The sequence below is a fragment of the Ranitomeya variabilis genome, chromosome 2, assembly GCF_051348905.1.
Source record: "Ranitomeya variabilis isolate aRanVar5 chromosome 2, aRanVar5.hap1, whole genome shotgun sequence".
Taxonomy (NCBI): domain Eukaryota; kingdom Metazoa; phylum Chordata; class Amphibia; order Anura; family Dendrobatidae; genus Ranitomeya; species Ranitomeya variabilis.
The window spans coordinates 232,831,145-232,844,080 of NC_135233.1; the positions used below are offsets into that span (position 1 = coordinate 232,831,145).

The following is a 12,936-nucleotide window of genomic DNA, read 5'->3' on the forward strand; positions in this document are numbered from 1 at the left end:
AATGTGGTGACAGATTCCCTTTATACTGCTCGTACTCCTCTGCGAGAAAAATGGATGAGTGCAATCTGATAAAAAATCTTATTGCACTCTGACCAATGTTAATTTATGATTTGCAGCTCATACCAGGTATATCGGACGAAGCTCGCCAATGCAAGTCAGTGGGTGTCATAAAAAAATGCACGGCACTCAGATCATGCGATTGCCGTCACATCATGATTTTTACACATCCACGTCCTTTGAAAAGCCGGTAATTCAGCAGCCATGTACAACCTGACCTGACAGACTAGAAAAGAAAGAATACATACAATATATACACATAGAATAGATAGATATAAAAATGTCAGTCACATATATAAGTAGTACAGTGCGTGTCCAGCCTACTGTACATGTAATTAATAAAAGATTATTTTTCTGAAAAAAATTACGTGCGCTCCTGCGTAATTTTACAAACCAACAGAGAGAAAGTCGATGACTGAGGGCAGATGTTTATAGCCTGGGAAGAGGGTAATACCCATGGAGCTTCCCAGGCTATTAATATCAGCTCACAGCTGTATACTTAGCCTTTACTAGTTAGTAAAATGGGGGACCCCCAAAAAATGACGTAGAATCCCCCTATAATTAATAACCAGCAAAGGCTAGGCAGAAAACTATGGGCTGATATTAATAGCTTGGGAAGGGGGAATGGATATTGCCCCCAGGCTAAAAACATCAACTCTCAGCCTCTCCAGAAAAGGCGGATCTACAAGATGCACCAATTCTGGCACTTAGCCTTGCTCCTCTAACTTGCCTTGGTGCAGTGGCAACCGGGGGAATAGTTGTGGGGGTTGATGTCACCTTTGTATTGTTATGTGACATCAAGCCCAGAGGTTAGTAATGTTGAGGCATCTATAATATGCACCCATTACTAACCCATACTGATATTATATAAAAAACACACACCCAGAATAAAGTCCTTTAATTAAAAGAATGACACTGACTCCTTTAATCAATCTTAATTAAACCATACTCACGTCATCACCCATCCTCGTGAAGCCATTGTCCCCTGTTGGAGAATTAACCCCTTTCTGCCATTGGACGTACTATTCCGTCCATGTGGGGTGGGCCTTACTTCCCAAAGGAGGAATAGTACGTCCAGAGCGATCGGCCGCGCTCACTATCGCAGCTGACATCCGGCACTATGTGCCAGGAGCGGTCACAGACCGCTCCCGGCACATTAACCCCAGGTACACTGCGATCAAACATGATCGCAGTGTTCCGGCGGTATAGGGAAGCATCGCGCAGGGAGGGGGTTCCCTGCGTGCTTCCTTGAGACGATCGGTACAAGGCGATGTGCTCACCTTGTACCGAGCATCTCCTCCCTGCAGGCCCTGGATCCAAAATGGCCGTGGGGCTGCATCCAGGTCCTGCAGGGAGGTGGCTTCACAGCGCCTGCTCAGAGCAGGCGCCGGGAAGCCTCCCTGCAGTGCACGTCAGATCGCTGATCTGACACAGTGCACGGCAAAGTGTCAGATCAGCGATCTGTCACTTTTCTGTGATGCCCCCCCCTGGGGCAAAGTAAATAAATAATAATAATAAAAAAAAATTGTTCCAATAAATACATTCCTTTAGCTAAATAAAAAAAAACAATAAAAGTACACATATAAGTATCGCCGCGTCTGTAACGACCTGACCTATAAAACTGTCCCACTAGTTAACCCCTTCAGTGAACACCGTTTAAAAAAAAAAAAAACAAGGCAAAAAACAACGCTTTATTATCATACCGCCGAACAAACAGTGGCCGCTATACAGCATCATCAGCGAAAAAATAAAAAAGTTATAGTCCTCAGAATAAAGCGATGCAAAAATAATTATTTTTTCTACAAAATAGTTTTTATCGTATAAAAGCGCCAAAACATAAAAAAAGATATAAATGAGATATCGCTGTAATCGTACTGACCCGAAGAATAAAACTACTTTATCCATTTTACCAAATGCGGAACGGTATAAACGCCCCCCCAAAAGAAATTCATAAATAGCTGGATTTTGGTCATTCTGCCTCACAAAAATCGGAATAAAAAGCGATCAAAAAATGTCACATGCCCGAGAATGTTACCAATAAAAACGTCAACTCATCCTGCAAAAAACAAGACCTCACATGACTCTGTGGACTAAAATCTGGAAAAATTGTAGCTCTCAAAATGCGGTAACGCAAAAAATATTTTTTGCAATAAAAAGCGTCTTTTAGTGTATGACGGCTGCCAATCATAAAAATCCGCTAAAAAACCCGCTATAAAAGTAAATCAAACCCCCCTTCATCACCCCCTTAGTTAGGGAAAAAAAATATATATTTATTTCCATTTTCCCATTAGGGTTAGGGCTAGGGTTAGGGTTAGAGCTAGGGTTAGGGTTAGGGCTAGGGTTAAGGCTAGGGTTAGGGCTAGGGTTAGGGTTGGGGCTAGGGTTAGGGCTACAGTTAGGGTTGGGGCTAAAGTTAGGGTTGGGGCTAAAGTTAGAGTTAGGGTTGGGGCTAAAGTTAGGGTTAGGATTACATTTACGGTTGGGAATAGGGTTGGGATTAGGGTTAGGGGTGTGTCAGGGTTAGGGGTGTGGTTAGGGTTACTGTTGAGATTAGGGTTAGGGGTGTGTTTGGATTAGGGTTTCAGTTATAATTGGGGGATTTCCACTGTTTAGGCACACCAGGGGCTCTCCAAACGCGACATGGCGTCCGATCTCAATTCCAGCCAATTCTGCGTTGAAAAAGTAAAACAGTGCTCCTTCCCTTCTGAGCTCTCCCGTGTGCCCAAACAGGGGTTTACCCCAACATATGGGGTATCAGCGTACTCAGGACACATTGGACAACTACTTTTGGGGTCCAATTTCTCCTGTTACCCTTGGGAAAATACAAAACTGGGGGCTAAAAAATAATTTTTGTGGGAAAAAATGTTTTTTTTATTTTCACGGCTCTGCGTTATAAACTGTAGTGAAACACCTGGGGGTTCAAAGTTCTCACAACACATCTAGATAAGTTCCTTGGGGGGTCTAGTTTCCAATATGGGGTCACTTGTGGGGGGTTTCTACTGTTTAGTTATATCAGGGGCTCTGCAAATGCAACGTGACGCCTGCAGACCAATCCATCTAAGGCTACGTTCACATTTGCGGTGTGCGCCGCAGCGTCGGGCGCCGCAGCGTCGCCGCATGCGTCATGCGCCCCTATATTTTACATGGGGGCGCATGGACATGCGTCGCACTTGCGTTTTGCGCCGCATGCGTCCCTGCGGCGCCCGCGTCTGGGCGCAGAGGACGCAGCAAGTTGCATTTTTGCTGCGTCAAAAATCAATGAAAAAAAGGACGCATGCGGCGCAAAACGCAGCGTTGTGCATGCGTTTTGCTGCGTTTTTGTTTGCGTTGTGCGTTGCAGTGCCGACGCAGCGGCGCACAACGCAAATGTGAACGTAGCCTAAGTCTGCATTCCAAATGGCGCTCCTTCCCTTCCGAGCTCTGCCATGCGCCCAAACGGTGATTCCCTACCACATATTTGGTATCAGCGTACTCAGGACAAATTGGACAACAACTTTTGGGGTTCAATTTCAACTGTTACCCTTGGAAAAATACAAAACTGAGGGCTAAAAAATAATTTTTGTGGGAAAAAATGTTTTTTTTTATTTTCATGGCTCTGCGTTATAAACTGTAGTGAAACACTTGGGGGTTCAGAGTTCTCGCAACACATCTAGATAAGTTCCTTGGGGGGTCTAGTTTCCAATATGGGGTCACTTATGGGGGTTTCTACTGTTAAGATACATTAGGGGCTCTGCAAACGCAATGTAATGCCTGCCGACCATTCCATCTAAGTCTGCATTCCAAATGGCGCTCCTCCCTTCCGAGCTCTCCCATGTGCCCAAACGGTGGTCTCCCCCATATATGGGGTAACAGCATACTCAGGACAAATTGGACAACAACTTTTGGGGTCCAATTTCTCCTGTTACCCTTGGGAAAATACAAAACTGGGGGCTAAAATATAATTTTTGTGGGAAATGTTTTATTTTTTTATTTTTACGGCTTTACATTATAAACTTCTGTGAAGCACTTGGTGGGTCAAAGTGCTCACCACACATCTAGATAAGTTCCTTAGGGGGTCTACTTTCCAAAATGGTGTCACTTGTGGGGGGTTTCAATGTTTAGGCACATCAGTGGCTCTCCAAACGCAACATGGCGTCCCATCTCAATTCCTGTCAATTTTGCATTGAAAAGTCAAACGGCGCTCCTTCCCTTCCGAGCTCTCCCTTGCGCCCAAACAGTGGTTTACCCCCACATATGGGGTATCAGCGTACTCAGGACAAATTGTACAACAACTTTTGGGGTCGAATTTCTTCTCTTACCCTTGGGAAAATAAAAAATTGGTGGCGAAAAAATCATTTTTGTGAAAAAATATGATTTTTTATTTTTACGGCTCTGCATTATAAACTTCTGTGAATCACTTAATGGGTCAAAGTGCTCACCACACATCTAGATGAGTTCCTTAGGGGGGTCTACTTTCCAAAATGGTGTCACTTGTGGGGGGTTATAATGTTACTTATTAAGTATTTTGTGTGACAGATCTCTGTGATTTAAGGGCATAAAAATTCAAAGTTGGAAAATTGCAAAATTTTAATTTTTTTTGCCAAATTTCCATTTTTTTCACAAATAAACGCAGGTAGTATCAAAGAAATGTTACCACTATCATGAAGCCCAATATGTCACGAGAAAACAATGTCAGAATCACCGGGATCCGTTGAAGCATTCCAGAGTTATAACCTCATAAAGGGACAGTGGTCAGAATTGTAAAAATTGGCCCGGTCATTAACGTGCAAACCACCCTTGGGGGTAAAGGGGTTAAAAGAATAAACAACCATATTCCTTTTTGAGAATCGCCCCCCTTCTTGCTCTGTTTAGTTACACTTGGTCTAAGCATACTTTTGACCAATGGTTGTCTACCATTATAGCCCTGTAAATGCCCCTATGCAGTAGCGTAACTTGAAGCTCATGGGCCTCAAAGCAAAACTGCAACAAGGCAAGTCTTTAATAGTATTGGTCTTTACATATGGGTCAAAGTGACTTTTGGGACCTCATAGGCTCTAGGGCCCAGGTGCGATTGAAATCCCTGTACCTACAACATAGTATCCCACTCCTCTACCATCACATAATCTAGAAGATGTAAAATATTATATATAAAGTGCGAACCTACAGCAGATTGAGCGCTGATTTATTTGCCTGCTTTCTGCTTCCCAAATCTTGGCCCATGAAACAGCGATGACCTGATGTGGAGCTCCAGCCTCTGTGCTCCACCCTTTCCCTGGGAGACAATGAATTTTTGATAAAGCAGCATATTCCCCTCTCCCAGTTCCCCTTCCTATACGGATTGTCCTGAATTAATGGAAATATTAATGACTAAATATTTAAAGGGCCAATAGCACTATAATCTCGAGCTTACAACAGTAGAGCTACATTATAAGCCTCACTGCTGATGTCACATGCATGGATAGGGACGTTTTCTATAGACATAATAAGTGAAATGTAATATGGCATAACATTTTAATTCCTTTTTATATAGGAATCTCAAAGTTTAGAGGATATATTGGACGTTGACGGTATTGAACCAGGTCTCCTAAAGAAATCTCACCCCTATTTTGGGCATGAGGGTCTGACGAGAGTTGAGGTAGGTACAAGATATGACTTACCTTATTGTTTCCGCATTATGGCAACATTCTGTCACTGTTCCAGTCTTTACTGTTGTTTTCCGGAAAAGCATGAACCAGGGAGCACGGGATGAGTGGTGCTTTATAAAACAATCATTGGTTCTTTCCTTTAGGACCTTTTAAGAGGAAATGGATATGGCAGTGATTAGTTAGAACTGATTGCTGGCAAGGAATAGAGATAATTCTGCAGAGATGTTTACATGAGGATGAATACAAGTCTGCTGTATATTGTTTTATATTTATGGGAAAAGGGAGCGGCGCCAGCTCCTGCAGAACAGTATACTAACACATACTACTACACCAGCCATCCACTGCCCCCATACTACTACACCAGCCATCCTCTGCCACCAGACTTCATGGTTAGATTCCAGAAAGGCAGATTTTAAGGGCTTCAGAAAGAGTCGGAGGGATCCAATGGCTGGATATCCTTAAGGACAAAAATGTCCAGGAAGGCTGGAAAATCTTGAAAAATGAGATTCTCAAAGCACAGTCGTTAACAATTCCAAAAAGAGGGAAGAATACAAAGCATTTAAGGAAGCCAGGATGGATGAACACACAACTTAAACACATGCTAAAATGGAAGAAAGAAATGTTTATCATATGGAAAGAGGGAGGCATATCTAAAGAAGAATGTAATGCTGTCTGCAGAATCTGCAGGGCACGAATCAGATTATCTAAAGCGGACAATGAATTAAGGCTTGCAAGAGACATCAAAAGCAGTAAAAAAGGATATTGGGGATATGACAAAAGTAAAAGAAAAGTAAAAGATGCTATAAGGATATTTACAGGATGAAAATGATGAAATGGTAAGATAGGATGTTGAGAAGGCCGAACTTTTAAATTCCTATTTTGCATCTGTTTTCTCTCAGAAAGGAAATGTAACATCAACTGATCTTCACTGTCCTATAAAAGGAGTAGAAGAATCCAGGATATCTGTAAACAGAAAGATAGTGCGGAAACACTTAGCTAACATAAATGAATTAAAGTCTCGAGGTCCAGATGAATTACACCCCAGAGTACTGAAGGAGATAGCAGAAGAAATTTTTGAACCACTCTCCAAAATCTTTGAAAATTCATGGAGAACAGGAGAAGTCCCAGAAGACTGGAGAAGAGCAAATGTAGTTCCTATCTTCAAAAAGGGGAAGAAGGTGGACCCAGGGAACTATAGGCCGGTGAGTCTGACTTCCATACCAGGAAAGATCTTTGAACAAATTATTAAACAACATGTATGTAAGTGCCTGGATAAGAATGAAGTGACAAACCAGAGTCAGCATGGCTTTGTAACTAATAAGTCATGTCAAACTAACTTAATTTCCTTCTATGACAGAATCACTGACTGGGTGGATCAGGGAAATGCTGTAGATATAGTATATCTTGACTTCAGCAAGGCATTTGACAAAGTATTTCACACCATCCTTATTGAAAAAATGACTAAGTATGGAATGAACAAGGCAACTGTTAGGTGGATTCATAACTGGCTTAGTGATCGGACCCAAAGAGTGGTTGTAAATGGCTGCACATCCAGTTGGAAGAATGTCTCAAGTGGGGTACCACAGGGTTCTGTCCTGGGCCCTGTATTGTTCAACATCTTTATCAATGATTTAGATAAAGAAATTGAGGGTACACTAATTAAATTTGCTGATGAAACAAAGCTAGGAGGGATAGCTAATACTACAGAAGAGAGCGAGAGGATTCAAAAAAATATAAATAAACTGGAGCAGTGGGCAGCAACTAACAGAATGGTTTTTAACAAAGAAAAATGCAAAGTACTACATCTGGGCAATAAAAATGCAAAGGGCATTTACAGAATGGGAGGAATAGGGCTAAGCAACAGCACATGTGAAAAAGACTTGGGTATACTAATAGATCATAAACTGAACATGAGTCAACAGTGTGATGCAGCAGCAAAAAAAGGCAAATGCATTTCTGGGATGTATTAACAGAAGCATACAGTCTAGATCACGCAAAATCATTATTGCCCTGTACTCCTCTTTGGTCAGACCTCACCTGGAATACTGTGTCCAGTTTTAGGCACCACATTTTAAAAAAAGACATCAACAAACTGGAGCAAGTTCAGAGAAGAGCGACCAGAATGGTGACCGGTCTGCAAACCATGGACTATGAGGAACAGTTGCAGGATTTGGGAATGTTTAGCTTGCAGAAAAGAAGACGGAGAGGAGACTTAATAGCTGTCTACAAATATGTCAAGGGCTGTCACATTGTAGAAGGATCAGCTTTATTCTCATTTGCACAAGGAAAGACTAGAAGCAATGGGATGAAACTGAATGGGAGGAGACACAGATTAGATATTAGAAAAAAACTTTTTGACAGTTAGGGTGATCAATGAGTGGAACAGGCTGGCACGAGAGGTGGTGAGTTCTTCTTCCATGGAAGTTTTTAAACAGAGGCTGGACAGACATCTGTCTGGGATGATTTAGTGAATCCTGCTTTGAGCAGGGGGTCGGACCAGACGACCCAGGAGGTTCCTTCCAACTCTATCATTCTATGATTCTATGATAATGCTCGGTGCTATATTGGCAATTGTATGATGTGATGGTAGGGGGCCCCCCAGTGCTGAACTTATCACCAGTGGTCAATGGGTGACCATGTATTACACTAGATGGTGGCCCAATTCTAACGCATCGGGTATTCTAGAATATGTATGCGTAGTGTATAGCACAGCCCACGTAGTATATTGCACAGTCACGCAATACATTGCGCAGCCCACGCAGCACATTGTGCAGCCCACGCAGTACATTGCGCAGCCCACGCAGTACATTGCGCAGCCAACGCAGTACATTGCGCAGCCAACGCAGTACATTGCGCAGCCCACGCAGTACATTGTGCAGCCCACGTAGTACATTGCGCAGCCCACGTAGTACATTGCCAGCCCACGCAGTACATTGCGCAGCCCACGTAGTACATTGCGCAGGCTTGTTGTGGATTCTGTTGGTGGGCTCCCTCTGGTGGTTACTACTGGTACTGGGTGACTTTTGGTGGGTTGCGGCCTTTGGTTTCCACCTGTCCATCAGAGGCTGGGTGTTTCCTATTTTACCTGGCCTTTCTGTCATTTCCCTTGCCGGCTATCAATGTGTTCAGATGTGCTCTGTTTGGTTCCTGCCTACCTGCTCCCAGATCTTTCAGGATAAGCTAAGTGCTGATTTTCAGTTGTTTGGTTTTTGGTCCAGCTTGCTTAGAATGTCTCTATGCTAGCTGGTTGCTCTAGTGGACTGAGGTTCTCCCCATGTGCCATGAGTTGGCACATGGGTTCTTGTAATCTCAGGATGGTTTTTTTGATTAGGGTTTTTTGCTGACCGCTCAGTCCCCTTTTGTATCATTCTGCTTTCTAGTTTTCAGCGGGCCTCTATTTGCTAAAGCTATATACATCATCTCTATGTGTGTGCCTTCCTCTCATTTCACCGTCAATACATGTGGGGGGCAACTATACCTTTGGGGTTAATTCCTCTGGAGGCAAGTGAGGTCTTGTTTTCTCTGCAGTACTAGTTAGCTCTTAGGCTGGTGCGTGGCGTCTAGAACCAACGTAGGAACGCTCCCTGGCTATCTCTAGTTGCGTTTGTCAGGCGTAGGGCAGCGGTCAGCCCAGGTTCCATCACCCTAGAGCTCGTCCGATATTTGTTATACTTTGCTTGTCCTGTGCTATCCCTAGCCATTGGGGATTCATGACAGTATAGCCGGCCCACAAAGTGTTAATTGTTTGGGCTGAAGCAGGAGGAAAAGAAGTGTGTCATGATTCTCAATGGCGAGAGAACATAGCCCAGCATATATGAGAACTAGCTCTTGGAAGATGGAAACTATACTGACCATGAACTAAACCTGCCGCACAACTAGAAGTGGCCGGGTAGCATGCCTACGTTTTTTATCCCTAGATGCCCAGCGCCAGCCGGAGAACTACCTAATCCTAGCAGAGGAAAAGACAGTCCTGGCTCACCTCTAGAGAAATTTTCCCAAAAGGCAGACAGAGGCCCCCACATATATTGGCGGTGATTTTAGATGAAATGACAAACGTAGTATGAAAATAGGTTTAGCAAAATCGAGGTCCGCTTACTAGATAGCATGAAGACAGAAAGGGCACTTTCATGGTCAGCAGAAAACCCTATCAAAATACCATCCAGAAATTACTTTAAGACTCTAGCATTAACTCATAACACCAGAGTGGCAATTTCCGCTCACAAGAGCTTTCCAGACACAGTAACGAAACAGCAGCTGTGAACAGGAACAAAATGCAAAAACACACAAGGACAAAAGTCCAACTTAGCTAGGAGTTGTCTAGTAGCAGGAACATGCACAGAAGGCTTCTGATTACATTGTTGACCGGCATGAAACTGACAGAGGAGCAAGGTTATATAGCGACTCCCACATCCTGATAGGAGCAGGTGAACAGAGGGGATGATGCACACAAGTACAATTCCACAAGTGGCCACCGGGGGAGCCCAGAATCCAATTTCACAACAGAAGTGTTCAAGGAAAAATTTTTTTTTTTTTTTTTTTTTTTTCCTTCAGAGTTTTGCTGCCTAGCCCTTAATTGCTGTCTAGCTGCTTCTTACCTCCTCTTAACCCTTGAATGGCTCTGATCTTAGCTGTTTATCATGGATGTCCAGAGTTTGGTTTCCAGCCTGAGTAATCTCGCGGCAAAGGTTCAAAACATACAGGATTTCGTTGTTCACACTCCCATGTCTGAACCTAGAATTCCTATTCCAGAGTTTTTTTCTGGAGATAGATCTACCTTCCTGAATTTCAGGAACAATTGTAAATTGTTTCTCTCTTTGAAATCTCGCTCCTCTGGAGACCCTGCTCAACAGGTCAAGATTGTTATATCGTTCCTACGGGGCGACCCTCAGAATTGGGCATTTGCATTGGCACCAGGGAATCCTGCGTTGCTCAGTGTGGATGCGTTTTTTCTGGCATTGGGATTGCTCTATGAGGAACCTAACCTAGAGATTCAGGCTGAAAAGGCTTTATTAGCCCTCTCTCAGGGGCATGATGAAGCGGAAATATATTGTCAGAAATTTCGGAAATGGTCGCTGCTTACTCAGTGGAATGAGTGCGCCCTGGCTGCAAACTTCAGAAATGGTCTTTCTGAGGCCATTAAGGATGTTATGGTGGGGTTCCCTGCGCCTACAGGTCTGAATGAGTCTATGGCTATGGCCATTCAGATTGATCGGCGTTTACGGGAGCGCAAACCCGTGCACCAGTTGGCGGTGTCTTCTGAACAGGCACCTGAGACTATGCAATGTGATAGAATTCAGTCCAGAAGTGAACGGCAAAATTATAGGCGGAAAAATGGTTTGTGTTTTTATTGTGGTGATTCAGCTCATGTTATATCAGCATGCTCTAAACGCACAAAAAGGGTTGATAAATCTTTTGCCATTGATACTCTGCAGTCTAAGTTCATTTTGTCTGTGACTCTGATTTTTTCACTGTCTTCCATTTCCGTCGATGCCTATGTGGATTCAGGCGCTGCCCTGAGTCTTATGGATTGGTCATTTGCTAAACGCTGCGGTTTTAGTCTAGAGCCTCTGGAAGTTCCTATTCCTCTGAAGGGAATTGATTCTACACCATTGGCTATGAATAAACCGCAGTATTGGACACAAGTGACCATGCGCATGACTCCCGTTCATCAGGAGGTGATTCGCTTCCTTGTACTGTATAATTTACATGATGTACTAGTGCTTGGTCTGCCATGGTTACAAACTCATAATCCTGTCCTGGACTGGAAAACAATGTCTGTGCAAAGCTGGGGATGTCAGGGGGTTCATGATGATGCACCTCCGATTTCTATCGCTTCATCGACTCCTTCGGAGATCCCTGCGTTTTTGTCAGATTATAAGGATGTTTTTGAGGAGCCTAAGCTCAATTCGCTCCCTCCTCATAGAGAGTGTGACTGTGCTATAGAATTGATTCCTGGCAGTAAGTTCCCTAAGGGTCGTTTATTTAATCTGTCACTGCCAGAGCATACTGCTATGCGGAATTATATTAAGGAGTCCTTGGAAAAGGGACATATTCGTCCATCTTCGTCCCCTCTGGGAGCAGGTTTTTTTTTCGTGGCAAAAAAAGATGGTTCCCTGAGGCCTTGTATAGATTATCGCCTTCTGAATAAGATTACAGTCAAATACCAGTATCCATTGCCATTATTTACTGATTTGTTTGCTCGCATTAAGGGGGCTAGGTGGTTCACTAAAATAGATCTTCGTGGTGCGTATAATCTGGTGCGGATAAAACAGGGTGATGAGTGGAAAACCGCATTTAATACGCCTGAGGGCCATTTTGAGTATTTGGTAATGCCTTTTGGACTCTCCAATGCTCCGTCAGTCTTTCAGTCCTTTATGCACAATATTTTCCGTGAATATCTGGATAAGTTTATGATTGTGTATTTGGATGATATTTTGGTGTTTTCTGATGACTGGGAGTCTCATGTTCTACAGGTCAGGAAGGTGTTTCAGGTTTTGCGGGCCAATTCTCTGTTTGTGAAGGGCTCAAAGTGTCTCTTCGGAGTCCAGAAGATTTCTTTTTTGGGGTACATTTTTTCTCCTTCTACTATTGAGATGGATCCCGTTAAGGTTCAGGCTATTTGTGACTGGACACAACCTACATCTGTTAAGAGCCTTCAGAAGTTCTTGGGGTTTGCTAATTTTTATCGTCGGTTCATTGCTAATTTTTCCAGTATTGTTAAACCTTTGACTGATTTGACTAAAAAGGGTGCTGATGTTGCTGATTGGTCTCCTGCGGCCGTGGAGGCCTTTCGGGAACTTAAGCGCCGGTTTTCTTCTGCTCCTGTGTTGTGTCAACCAGATGTTTCACTTCCTTTTCATGTGGAGGTTGATGCTTCCGAGATTGGAGCGGGGGCGGTTTTGTCACAGAGAAGTTCTAATGGCTCGGTGACGAAGCCATGTGCTTTCTTCTCTAGAAAATTCTCGCCCGCCGAGCGCAATTATGATGTGGGTAATCGGGAGCTTTTGGCCATAAAGTGGGCATTTGAGGAGTGGCGTCATTGGCTTGAGGGTGCTAAACATCGCGTGGTGGTCTTGACTGATCACAAGAATCTCATTTACCTTGAGTCTGCCAGGCGTTTGAATCCTAGACAGGCTCGCTGGTCATTATTTTTTTCTCGTTTCAATTTCGTGGTTTCATACCTGCCAGGTTCAAAGAATGTGAAGGCAGATGCTCTTTCCAGGAGTTTTGTGCCTGATTCTCCTGGAGACACTGG

General features: G+C 43.6%; 1 protein-coding gene across 3 annotated transcripts in view; it reads left to right on the forward strand.

Annotated features, from left to right (window-relative positions):
• LOC143805123 (discoidin domain-containing receptor 2-like) overlaps positions 1 to 12,936 on the forward strand; it is a 207,907-nt gene that overhangs the window by 99,497 nt on the left and 95,474 nt on the right. For 2 of the 3 annotated variants that reach the window (XM_077284011.1, XM_077284013.1), the window contains exon 2: positions 5,567 to 5,671. The gene's annotated coding sequence lies outside the window, so the exon portion shown is untranslated. Of the gene's footprint in view, positions 1 to 5,566; positions 5,672 to 6,580; positions 6,884 to 12,936 lie in introns of all 3 variants that reach the window. The other variant, XM_077284012.1, reaches the window with a different exon arrangement.